The sequence below is a fragment of the Python bivittatus genome, unplaced genomic scaffold (genome assembly GCF_059951505.1).
Source record: "Python bivittatus isolate LINGU-HERP-01145 unplaced genomic scaffold, Pbiv_v1 ctg000700_np1212, whole genome shotgun sequence".
NCBI lineage: Eukaryota > Metazoa > Chordata > Lepidosauria > Squamata > Pythonidae > Python > Python bivittatus.
The window spans coordinates 71,947,522-71,961,653 of NW_028277098.1; the positions used below are offsets into that span (position 1 = coordinate 71,947,522).

The following is a 14,132-nucleotide window of genomic DNA, read 5'->3' on the forward strand; positions in this document are numbered from 1 at the left end:
TCAACCTTAGCAACTTTAAGATATGTGGAGTTCAATTCCCAAAATCCCTCAGCCAGCATGCTAAACAACCACCCAATGCCTTCCAGGAGAGTCTTTACCAGCATATGGAAAGCAGTCAATGATGGGGCAAGTCTAATTTCTGTGGGGAGACTGTTCCATAATGCTGAGGTCATAACAGGGAGACTGTGATGGAATGGAATTATGAAGGCCAGGCTCAGGGAGATAAGCGCATTCTTAGTTCACCGCAAGAGCGTGGGAAGTGCAAGAGGATGAGGCTGGCACCTCCCTGAGGAATTCACGGTGTTGTGACTGGGTGGCTTGGGAGCTAGCGTTCAGTCTGGGGAGATTCTTTCTAGAGGTTGTAGCTAATAAACACAGCAGAACTGAATTTGCATTGTCTCTTAGAGTTCTTTGGGCTAAACCTGACAGAGACATGGCTTTGCTCCCCCTTCCCAAATTGTGGATGAGGCAAACCTTATTACAGGTGACCACAAATTAAGCAGCAGCATCCAGAAGACAGGGTCTCTGGAACCTGGATTACGAGGCCTACTAAACATCCAAGTCACCTTCCCCAAGAGCAGCCTACCCCATAACTCCTGCCATATCTACCTCTGCCCATCCCTGCCCTAATAGCCTTACCTGCCCTTTCTTCCCTGCAGCCACCCCAGACTCCCGCAACCCAACCACCCCCAACCACACCATCGAAAGACTTACTTCATAAAAGTGGGAAAATGCCAAGAATTTTCCCAAGTATGAACATATTGGTTAAGTTAACTCTGGCTGGAGAAGGCCGTACTGCAAGTACCTTCTGAATATAATTGGCATTCTTAGCTTCCTTTTATTTGCTTAGTTAAAACTGCTTCCACATAAATGAACAAATTAAGCAAATGATATTGCTTCCGATAGCTATCCATTTCCAAATGGGATTCTTTCATTTCACAGGCAAGTACAGAAAGATAAACATCCTCCAGTCAGTAATTATATGGCTAACTGGTACCTTTGCAACAACTTAGTAAGTGGCATTTGTAGCATTGACCAGTGATTTATTGGTTTATTTATCACCTAAAAGAGAAGTTTATGTCTGTAAATTAGTTAGCAGTCTATTGTTTGGTGTCAATTAGTAGGTTTGCATGCAATTACTAAGTGCCCTAGAATTATTGTCATTCTTATGAAAATCAGGGTTGAAGCAACTGCTCCCACTCTGGAAATATAAATTCTTTGTGGCAACTCTGTGAAAACATCAAGGGAAAACTGATCATATGCAAAAGTGTAGCAAGTGTTTAAGAGTAAACACTTATGAAAGACTAATGGGGAAAAGTTTTCCCCTCCAGTTGAACCCCCTATAAAGTCTGGGGTGGCTATGGATGATGGATATTGTAGTTCATCCCATTTGGAAAACACTAGGTTGGGAAAGGTGTCCTAAATCTCACATGTTTTGGCTCAACCTCCCTGGATAAAGACTTGCACGTGATTTGAAACGCTTAGCAAAGGAAGTATATGTGGAGGGGTGAAAGAGGGGAAATTCATATAAATGACTTATTTTCACAAGTTCTTGTTCTTGTTTTCACAATTTCAGGATTCTTTGGCTCAGCAACAGTCACTGTAGCTATTATTAATAAGAAAATTAATATCAGAAACAAAAGTAAATTAACAGTAAAGACTGCATCTCAGTCCTACTATTCTTCTTTCGTATTACAAATACCACAAATGTGGGGTTGAGAGAAACACGTTTCCCAAGGGTGCATATAAAAGGCTAAATATAACAATTTTTTTGAAGGAACGCTAAAGCCATTTGGGTATGCTGAGATGTTTTGGGTTGTAGCATGGCTTAATCCCCATTCAGCCTTTAAGCACACTGGATGTTCATATAGTTGGAAGCCAATCCATTTTAAGCATAGAATCCAGCCTGTTGCTCAGAGTAGGAATTTAAATTAAAGCATCACTGACTGATGGCTGTCCAGCCTCTGCTGTAACACATTCTGTGAAGTGCAGCCAATTTCTTCTCTGAGCAATTGATTCCACTGTTAAACTGCTCTTACTCTTAGAAAGCTTTTCAGACATTCAGTCATAATCTGTCTTGTAACCTAATCCATTATGTATCTCATATCCTACACTTTGAGGTAACAGAGAACTAGTCTTGACCTTCTTCTGTGTAACATCCTTTCAGATATTCAAAGATTGCTATCATATCCACCCACAATCTTTTTTCCCTCCAAGATTAAACATTTTCCAGATTTTTCCACATCTCTTCATATGACTTAAATTCCAGTCCCCTAATCATCCTGACTGCCCTTATTTAAACCCATTCAATCTTATCTGTATCTTTCTTAAAGAGTGTTGCCTAGAACTGGATGTATGACACAGTACTTACTTTTCTTTTCTAGGATAACAGCTATCCCATCTAGTTTTATGTTGTATACATATTTGAGAAGTATATTTGACTTGGATCTTCTCATTCAAGTCATCAGTAAAAAATATTGAAGAGTGCAGGGCCCAGGACTGAATCCTGTGGCACTCCACTTGATACTTTGCTCCAGTTTGATGAGAATCATTAATGGACAGTCTTTAAATACAACTTTGAGCCAGCTGTGTATCTATTTAATTGTCATGCCATCCAGCCCATACTGAATGTCTTCCTAATCAGAATGTCAAGAGCTACTTTTGTCAAATGTACTGCTGAAATCAAGATGCATTTCATCTGACAGCACAGCCACACTCTGTTAAGTAAGTTATCTTCTCATAATTAATGATATTGCTTTTGAGGTACTTACAAATTAATAGTTATATCATCCGTTCTAGAATCTTCCTAGATGTGAATGTCAGACTGAGGCCAAATCTTTCTTTCTTATTACCCCATCACCAATATAGGCCACTCAATATTTCTTGAGTACGGGAATGGTTGATGTGGTCTTCCATCCACTCCCAGCCTATCATAAATGTACCCCTCACCCATGTTTGAAGCTCTGCTTCAAAAGTATTATTTTCTATCTAGAGCCATCTTAACTCTCCCAAGTGGTTGGTCTACTATGCTTTGACATTCCCTGCTCTGATTGGCTACAACACCAAGCATATCCTCAACTCCTATGGCTGATCACTGCTCATGTTGCGCTGCTATGTTCTCAGCTAGGCAGCATTTCCGTTTTTCCTCTTCCATATTGTTTTTTTATCAGTCAGTTGGTATGCCATCTCAGTTACTGAAGTAATTCTAGACTGTTGATCTAACATTGGCCCATAAAGACCACAGAAACTAGTAAACTCTCCTGGCCACCATGTTTTCCCACATTTTCTACCAGCACCCCTCCATTCCATCCTTACATCTCCCAGTGGGCTCTCTTTTGCTTTCTACCCATGTTGGGTGAAGCATACTGTCCTTGTCTTCCCACCCTGTGAGCACAGTACCGCAATGGATCCCTTTCCCTTTTAAAAAATAATGAATTTGCAAATCATATTGGAACAGTCAATGCTACTACTTTGTTTCTATGGATTTGAAAAATCATTATTTCCTACAAAGTCTGTAGGGATATACCGTGAAACACTAGAATGAAGAACAATATGTTCCCTTTGTTTTCATCACTGTAGAAACAGAATAATGACGGTAACTATATGAAGAAAAAAGAAAGGGTCTGTGTTGGTGTCAAAGGAAAAAACAAGGGAGGGTGATGTGCAAACATCTAGGGAAACAAAGAATGAAAAAGGAAAGACAGGAACTGCTAGATCAGGACACACAAGGGCCAGCCAGTGACGCTTGCTTTCCCTATGTGGCTGGGAAGAGCAAAAAGCAGGGGAACAACCAGGTCCTGCATTGCCTGTAATTGGACTGAGCACCAGCCTGCTCCCATACAAATCCCTGCAATCCAGGCTGGAATTGTTAAGTCAGCTTCAGGAACAGGCAGGAGCAGCACAGGAAACAATTAGGCTGCACCACTGAGGAATTGCCCTGATGGGTTTATAATCCCTTTTTCCCATGTTGAAAATGGGGACAACTTTTATTCCCTTCCAGTTATCTAGCACCTAACCAGATCTTCAGGATTTCTCAAACATGATATCTAAGGGTTTGACCAGATATTAAAAAGTTCCTTTAGTGCCCTAGAATCTAAGTGACCATGAATTTAAATTCATTCAAGAGTAAATAGGTATTCCTTGACATGTCTCTGTCGATCTCAAATTTCACTCCTGCTCTTTCATCCTGTTCTTCATAATTACCACATACTGTCTTTGGGACAAGACTAAGTCAAAATAAGAGCTGAGTTCTTCTCTTGTTACCTATTAGCATATTGCTGCCTTCACTGAGAAGCTAGTATACCTATTTTTTTTCCCCTGTAGTATAGAAGGATGGATGACAACACTACCTAGATATTCAGCTTTTTTCCTGAATCTTCAAAGTCCATGGCAATATAGTTTTAGCTGCTTTTGAAGTCTCATTTGTCTCCATATGCACTGGCAAGAAGGGATAACAGTCAATGAACTAGATAAGTCTTGAAAGTTCTGACAAGCAGCACTTGTCATGATTGCATGGTTTATTCAGCATACATTTATTATTCTCTTCTATTGGTACATTTATTTCAGTTTCTATTACTAGTGAGACATCAAGTACCACAACTTTGTTTTCTTGCAGAGTGCAGCTGTGTCCCCTCTGCCCTTCAGGAATCCACCGTAATCTTTTGGTTCAGCAGTGAATCTTCAAAGCTGTTTATGACTTCTAGCTGGTAGAATATTTCTATGTCTCTTGTTCATGGGGGCTGTCATCCACTGGGTTTGCTCTTTTGTTTCAATCTGTTGTATATGGAAAGTTATTTCTTTGTTATCTCTTGTTGTAGTGCTTCTTTTGTTTGGTGGTTAAATCACCCTCCTCTCTTGTGGGCTGAAGTGTAACCACCCATTGCTCCAACCCTTGTATTTTTGCTTGTTTCAAGCATTGCTTCAAGTTTCCAGTAGCTGCAATACAGATGTATGCTATGTTGAAAGTGGTTTTCAGTTTTTCTGGCATGCCAGTTTGTTTTCATGTCATATGCATTGCAGATCATGACAGTAGAATCTGCTGATTCATTTTCACTTAAGTATAAATTCATTTCTTCTTATTCTCTTCTCAGTCACACTATCCACTTAGGGGGAAGCTTGTCAGGAAATTTCACCTTAACTCATCCCCACAAAACTGCTTGCTTACTTAATTCACTCTCTAGAAACTGGTTGCCTTTTATTCTTCCTACAGTCTCTGCTTTATTCAGCAGAAAGCAGTTACCCACAATGGGCAATCAACAGCTTTCAAGACATGCACCCAGAAATGAGAAACTTTTGATGAGGTGACCTTTCACCCCTCAGTCCTCACAGCTGAGCACCAAATGCCTCAAAACATGCATCTTTCCTGACCACTGTCCTGTCTTCCTTGTCTCTTTCTCCCTAACTCTTCTGTTAAATTCATGTTAGTCTCTTCATCACTAACTTGCTGAAGGAATGAATAAGGAGAGCTATCTCTCTGCTTATAATAGGGTTATAAGGATAGAATGAGATAACCTCACATATGCTGGTTTAAGCAGATTGGTGGGAAAGTTAAATAAAAATGTGATAAATCAAAATATTACTAGTATAGTTCATTTAGCTAAATATTGCAGGGGTCCACAATCTTTTTGGGCCAGAGGAGAGACCTGACTTTCTAGCAGTGTGTTGCAGGCACTCAGGAAAAATGACTGCTATGTGAGGAGAGATTGCCCATTCATAAAATGTTTGCTACAGTGCACATTTTATGTATGTATGTATGTATTGCTTTGGCTTATCTGTTGCTCCATTTCCAAAGACTCCAAGCAGCCATTCAGAAAACACTTTTCATCAAAATATGCACTGTCACTCTCAGCTTACTTTGCATTTATTTCTTTGTATTTTATACAACATAAGTACTCAGCTGCAGTCACCAACTTTAAAAAAAAAAATCTAATAGCACCTATATAGCCAATGTAGAATTTAAGGGTATTCTTGGAAAGAACAATTATTTTGCATACAACATGCCAACTTTTTAAACTTTATTCAAAGTTAACATTGTTTTTTAAAAAATGTAAAAGTGGAATCGGGTGTAGAATTTCCTTAGATAAACTTCTATAACTTCCAAGACAAACTTCCCTGCCCAGTTATAACCCTGATGAAAACCCACACTCCCCCTACATACCATCCATATACTCACATAGAAGTGTGCAGGGAGCAGATAATTGTCACCAGAAAGGTTGAAGAGAAAGTTGTTGAACTGTCTCTTCCTGCATTCTGAGAACTTCCACACTGCAGTTGTTTTCATTCTTCATAGCATCAACCAATCCGTTGCTGAAATATAAAGCCTGTCCTCATTACTATTTTCCTGGCAAATGGTCAGATGATTCTAGAGCTCTCTATAAGTTGCAGGTGGGAAAATTACCCGCCTGTGTTTGTTTTGAAACCTGCTGATTCACAGTGCTCAGAAGAAGCAAAACCATGCTGCCCACCTCAGGCATCTGTAGATCCTGCAGCAATCAAAACCCCTTAACCTCAAGCCAGGCAAAAGAGAAGAAAATCAATAAATAAACTCAAGCAACCAGACATTTTGAATGAGGCTCATCCTCTACCAAAAAGAAGACAGCATGTGACAGAATACTATAAGTTGCTTCAGCTGAAAGGGAGAGGCAACACTGTCAAGCCAGCATTCCCCTTATAGATACTCCTGGGTGCTGAAGCGCAGAAGGTGGGAGGAAAAGTGAGGAAAGAATTCCCCCCTTCCCAAACTTTGCAGAGTGCTGGCATTTCCAGGTGAAAAACAGTTTCAGGGCAGGTTTTCTTGCATGGTAAGTGAGCTAGAAGTAAGTTGATACTACTAAAGAAGGATGATACCATGGGATCACAGGCATACAGAGTTGATCGAAGAATAATGCATACACTTTGCAGAAACCCCTTCTGTGATCCCAGTGGAAATCTGACACCCCAGTAGAAGTAACATCTAGCTTCTCCCACACTTGCATGTATGTACAGATAGAATGAGCTAAGGAAAAAATCTCGTGGTGACCTTGTTATCACCATAAACTTAAGCACCATTCTAATCAGAAAGTTACTGAAAAGCATTTCTGGGTGAGGTTATTTTGGCCAGTTAGACGTCTCTGTGAGCGGCTCTGCAAGCAGGGACAGCACAGCAGTGGAATTACCAGCCAGGAGATGGTTCTAACTGACAGAAATTTCTAAGGAGGAAGGAGAAATCAGGGGATCACCCACCTGTGCTCCAGAGGAGCTGCTATTCACAAGGAGACCACAGGAATTTAGTTTCTTGTGGTCAATCATGGGTTGAAATTGTGGGTTGAGTGGCTTGGGAATCGAGGGATTTACAACGTGCCCTGAATTGCTGTGCAGCCTTATTGCTGTGCAGCCTTTATGGACATTCGACTGACAAAAACTTCACCTTCTTAATCACTTTACAATTTAATTGCTTTACAATCTAAAAGAGATATTCTGAAGTCTCAGTGAGTGCCTTCTTTTTAAAATTAAGAAGAGGGGGGGAAACCTGCTATTTTAAAGGATTTTAATTTAAAAGCAAAAAGCTTAACACGATTGTGATCTAAGAAAGTTTCAAATGGAAAAAGGGGACAGTGATTTTAAAAAACAGAAGAAATAATTTTTTATGATGAAAATACCTTTGAAAATAGCAAAATTAATTAGACTAATAGAACAGACCTTCGTGATAATGTGGATTATTTGTTTTTAAGGACAGCAGATAATTGGTGGATTTTACAAAACAAAAAGATAAGAGTAATATGTGCTAGACTGTGTGACTGTGAATGAGACTATGGAAAGCCAACTGGGGGCAAAGTCTTAAAGACAGAAAGAATGTGGACTTTAAAAATCATTTTATTAGATGTGCCATATTGAGAATATGGAATAGATATAAAGTCAGGTTGTGCCTGAAAAATATCTTTATGGAACTCTGTTCAAGAAGCATATTATAGAAGAGAACTGGTAGACAAAAATAAATGGTTGACATACTGGGACTTATTGGAAAACTATCAAGGTGAATTTAAAATCAAATCAAGAGAGCAATTAATAGCAGAAGAATATAGTTGTCAATGGTTTTCCCATTTACAGTTATCTGAAAGATTTAAAATGGATAAAAAGACTTATGGTATACAGCAAAGTAAGTCAGAATTTGAAGTATAACTGTGTACTGATGATGAACATGTAATTGCTAAAATGTACAAACTTTTGTTGAAATTTGAAACAGAGGAATACCAGGTTAAAGGATGTATGATAAAGTGGGCTAAGAATTTTGGTTATAATATACAGATGGATCAATGGGAAAATATGTGGTTAAAAGGATTGAAATTTACATTGTGTTGTGATCTCAAAGAGAATTTTTATAATATGATCTATCATTGGTACATGACGCCAGGGAAATTATCTAGAATGTATAAAGGCATTTCAAATGTATGTTGGAAATGTGAAAAGCATGAACGGACATTTTATCATGCTTGGTGAATATGTAAAAAGGCTAAAAAAAAATTGGATTAAAATACATACTTTGATACAGAGGTTTTTAAATATCAATATTCAATTGAAGCCAGAACTTTTCCTTTTAGGATTAATGGATAAACAGTTAGAAAAAGGCCATGGAAGATTATTTCAGTACATGATTACTGTGGCAAGATTATTATATGCACTGAAATGGAAAGATTCGACACTGCCCACTATGGAGGAATGGTTGGTGAAGTTGACAGATTTTGCTGAAATGGATAAATGGATTTGATTAGAGAAAAGTCTCTATCTACATTTATTGGTGACTGGAAGCCTCTTATGGACTTTTTGCATAAAAATGGGAAAAAAATGGACTTGTGATTTATGGTTTTAATTATTAGATAGAATAGATTATAGAAAGAAAAGCAATGTGATGTGACTTTAGAGACAGAGGTTAAAATCTATTTGTACTCCTAACTGCTGTGAAGAATATCAGAAGCCACTGCTTTGTATCTTTTTTCTTTCTTTTCTAGTTTACTTCAACTTTTTTTTCTTTTCTTGCACTTTTTGCTTTTTCTTTGATTTCCTTTTTTCTTTCTTATATTCGTTTGTATTCGTTTTTATCTTCTTTAAAATTTTAATAAATGATAAAAAGAAAGTTACTGAAATAGCCATTTTTGAAAAGAGACCAAAAAACAGCTGCAGAGATGTTCTAGGAAATATGTCATTTACAGCTTGATTAATCCTTCTGGATGTCCCTCATCTGCATTTCATAGCTAAGGATATGACCTTTCCAGGTGCAGCAATATGCTTTCCTGCTCTGCACACCTTGGACCAGAGGGAGCTACATGCCTGTTCATCCTCTGATGCTAGGAAGAGCCAACATCAAAATATACATTCTCCAATCTGGAACAAGTTAGGGGCATAAGCTGCTGCTAATAAATTACATTCCCATTAAGGGAATGTACACCAGTTCCCATCTGTTCCTTCCGTAGGTTTGTAACAGCAACACAGGATATTTTCTAAACCAGGAAAATCTCATATAGACCTGCTCTTAAGAGGAGGTAGAGGAATCAACTTTCATTCTGCCATGTATGGCACTTGCAGCTTTCTGCATCATGAGGTTTTGTACATCCTTGTATTAAGGGAGAATTATATTTAATCTTATTGTTTGAAAGACGTATTGAGGCCCTTTAAAGCATTTAGAATCTGTGTGAAGATGGAAAGGACAGAAAATATTTCTGAAGATTCATAGAAAACCTTCTCTATGGGTCCTGAGAAATTTTTGAAAAGAGCAAAATATTTAATGTACCAACAGAAGTAACTTAAAAATAAAAAATGAGACAGTGACTAGCCCCATGAGCAAGTAATGGGACAGGTAATTTTGAACAGTTAATACTCTGTCTCCCCTGTTTACCATTTAGGTTTTGGAGTGGTAGACACTATTATAACAGAAAGGCTGGCTGTTTTCATTCCAAATGAAATAGAATCTAAAATAAGAAGTTTTGCTCTTTCTGTCTGTAACTGGGCTCTGATCCATGAAAACCAAGGATAGTTTTTAAGATGCTACTGGAGCATTTCTTGCTTTTGCTGCAGTAGATGACAGGCACTTTCAGAAGAAGTTGCCGTTCAGATTTTGGTATGAGATAAGACCCCTAGTGCTGAAATGATATTACAGCTGGGAGCTTTCTGGTGCAAGCAGTTCCAATTCAATGGTTTCCTTACTCTAAATGAGGAAAGGAGCAAGTGGTACTTTCCCAAACTGCACACTGATGCCCACAGCCAGATGCTTTGTTCCTAGGAACACCCAGTACAATTGCCTGGGGATTAGAGGGATGGTGACAGAAGCTGGGAGTTGCAATCTGCAGCATTTGGAGGGCACTGGGGCAGAGTTATGTAAGAAAAGGGGAATAGATAACTATATGTAATTATCTCATATCTGTTGCTCCCACAAGAAAGGAGAAGGGAGTGAGTTAGGTTTGTATGAAGCTAGGACTGAATCAGAAGCAGCAAGCCGAATCAGAAACAGGTGGTTTGCTGTTTAGGAAACAGCATGATTCCAGGTCCCCTGAGAAACCCAATGAAGAATAGGAACCTGTTGGACTGTGAATAATATGAACCTCTCATTTTATGATCTGTATGTATGTTTGTGCATAAACCGTATATCATAGAAATGCCTTAAGTCTCCAGTGTCATCCTCCCAAGGAAACTGAGCCCTAGGTAAGTGCTGGCATCCCTAAATTTTCTTATAACTTGAAAGAGAACTTGTAGTGGAAATACCAGCAAACCAGTAAGGTGGAAGATTGGAAGTCTCAAACCTCCTCTTCCAGAAGTCCTTTGAATCTTCACACCCTATCCCCACACATGCTGTTACATATCGTCCATGGGGCATCTGACCTGACAACTACTCCCTTAACCCAGATGTGTGGGAAAGATATAGTTCTCACACCCTATACTGCCTTTCTGGTGATTTAAATTCCTTCCTAGACTTATAAACTGTTCCTTCAGAATTAGGACCTGAAGCATTTGTTACTCTGCTTCAATTTTCTTGGATTTCTTTTTTTCATGGAAATTCTAAAATTTAATCTGAGCCTCTGGGAAATCCTGTTAATTTCTGCTTTCCTTGGCCTCAGTTTAGCAACTTCTGTTTGGGTATTAAAGGGACTCAAATTTTCTATTCTAGAGGGACATGTTGGGGCATCTCTGTGTACATGACAGAGAACTATCTCTTGTGAAAAATGTGTATTGGGAATTGTTAAATTTGTATTGTGAATAACTCTGCAGCTTGCAGGCTGACAAGGAAGCTGGCATTCACTACAGAGATATGTTTGTATAACAGTAGATTACAACGCTGTATCACATTTTTCCTTTCCCTAGAATATTTATGTACATTCAAAACATGGCATGCTGTCAGCACATTATGCAGTTTTCCTTTCTGATTTCTATTGGCTGAGATAGATAAAGCAAGGATATTTGCAAGATATGTAGGATTTTATGTTCTACTAAACAAATAAAACATTGTTGCTCTGAAAATGGTTTCCCTTTTAGAATAATCCCAAATGTTTTTCTTTTCTGGGATTCTAATATGCTATACTTGTTATATACTCCATCCTGTTTGCCACTGATTTAATGTAGGAAATATGGTCATTAATTTCTGCAGTAACCTAAATGATGTGAAGGATGATAGAAATGCATCCAAGGACCACTTCTGAAATGGTCTAACCATCTGTAACTTAACCAACAAACTTGGCAAGGACTACCACAAATGTGATTTTATTTGTTAAGGTAATTTATTTAGTATGGAGAAGATGGAAGAATGGAAGAAAAGTTCCTCTTCTCAAATATTTACTGTCCCAACTTGGATTATGAGTCAAATTCCTTTTGTTTGTGTTGTTACAGAGCTGGTGGCAAAGATTGGGTGTTCCATTTTCCATGAAAGTTCCAGCCTTTCAGATCTTGTAAGATTATAAAAATGTTTCTTGGGGGACTGGAATGTTCATGGTTTGCTTCATTTCAAAACAGAACAAAACATTCCAAGCCAAATTTAAGCCAGAAACAGCTCAACCTTTGTATCTTTCTGTTTCTCTTATACAGTCATGATTATGTTTGTGTGATGGAGCAATGCTGACATTTCCTATCTAAATGTTTCCCAGTTTGAAACCTTTCACTTATCATAGTATATTCACTTGGTCCTGCAAGTCTTCCTTCATCTAAAATTCAGGACAATGTAACATTTATCCAAAACAGCTAGGCAGTTTCAGTTTCATGTGGATGTGGATTCTCTTTATTTGAATTAATATCTCTATGTATTATACAAAGCAAATTTAAATATTGGTTTATATGTATGTTAGTATTGTTATTATTTTGCATTAATAACAGTGCTGGGTACTGTGCAGCACAGGGCTTTAAAAATGTAGCTGCAATGAAAGCATGCTGGCCATTGCTTGCTTGTTTATTTGTGGACTAGCAGTTACAAACACAAATTAATGAATTCTGGTATTGAGAAGAAGAAGTCCAGCATGACCACTAAATACCTTCTTCCAGCCTTAAAATAAAGTGAATAGCAAATACTAGTAAAAGATCTCTTGTATAATGGCCAGAGCAGTGTTTGGAGTTTAAACAATAACTACAGAATAGATGCGTTACAGATTAAAACTATTCCATTCAGTGTACATCTGCCATATGTATTGTTGCCTCTGTTGAACTTAGAGTTATCTTATACCTGTGGATCAAAGCTACTTGAGTTGCCTGCATGCAATTCTATGATATTCTTCTCATATGTCCACATACCATGTGTTACTAGTTATTATATATCCAACTCTGGATTTTCAACAAAGGATCCAACATTCCAGGAAATTTAAATGCAGATATGATCTTTATGTAAAGGTCCAAAGTAATGTCAGGGCAGTCTGATCTAGCTGTGCCCCATAAAATTTGATAGAGGAAAACATCTGGGTTTGGAGTGTGTTGCTTTTCTATTGTCACTGATGAATCATTATTTTCTATTCAAATATTCTGATTTAGCTTTTGAATGGAATCAGTCTCCTGTATTGCAAGTTGGAGTGATCCCAGTTTTGTCTCTTGGCAAATGTTTTTTCTGTCCCCTGCTAGATTTAAAGGGCAAAAAGAACTGCTTACCAGGAATATTCATGGATGTCACAGGCTTCTATTTCACAACCACATGTTTACTCTCATCCTCATAAATTGAGGCTGCCTGAAATTCATGCTCAGCCAAACCTCTGGTACTTCAGACCAAGTGGAATGGGATTTATTTTTTTTTCTCATAATGCCAATTCAGACTAAACACAAATAATTATGATGCCATTAACTCACCTGCTGGTGGTTGGAATCTCCCCCGAGGCATTTCAGACCCTATTACACTAGGAAACTGTGCCTCCATTCTGTTACAAAGACTATACTGACGATGAGCTGCTCTGTGATTTGCTTTTCTGTCTTCTGGACTTTGCATGACAGAGGCAGTGGCAATATCATGGTCACCAGGGGCATTGTCTAGAAGTGACAAAAAGTTGGAATGACTTGCTTTCTCTCCCCCAGAATGGTGCCAGAATTCTCCCCAAGGCTACATACCACTTGGAGGACAAGCTTCATTGCTTGTTTATATATTATATGTTCATTTTAGAAGGTTTATTTTTTAATCAGATTTTTGATATAACCATAATACTCCCAAAGGGAGAATTATTTTCTTGTATAATCCTTTCCTTGTTCTAACCCAGTGATTTCAAACTTGGCAACTTTAAGATGTGTAGACTTCAACTCCCAGAATTCCCTAGCCAGCACATTGGCTGAGAAATTCTGGGAGTTGAAGTCCACACATCTTAAAGTTTCCACATGTGAAAAACACTTTTCTAGCCCATCAAGCCAGTTATGCAAGCCTCAGTCAGAGCAAGTGAGCATCAGCGTGGTTGCCTCAGCAATAGGAACGCTTGCCTTTTTCTCTCAATGTTCATTCGTCCAGCAGAGCCTCCTACCCTCATTCAAAAAGGGATCCAGCCATGGCTAAACAAAGAAGCAAATTTTGTTGAATAATGAGAAATGACTGCAAAGCATATACCTCATCATTCCAGCTTAGCGCTAATACTGTAAAGTCAGTCAAGCATAAGAAATGTGATCAGAAGACATAATGAGACATATTAAAGAACACATTGATCCAGCTATGTTTC

At 38.3% G+C, this 14,132-nt stretch overlaps 1 protein-coding gene across 1 annotated transcript in view; it reads left to right on the forward strand.

Annotated features, from left to right (window-relative positions):
• The window catches only part of LGR6 (leucine rich repeat containing G protein-coupled receptor 6), a 140,635-nt gene that overhangs the window by 86,782 nt on the left and 39,721 nt on the right, over nucleotides 1-14,132 (forward strand). The window lies entirely within an intron of this gene.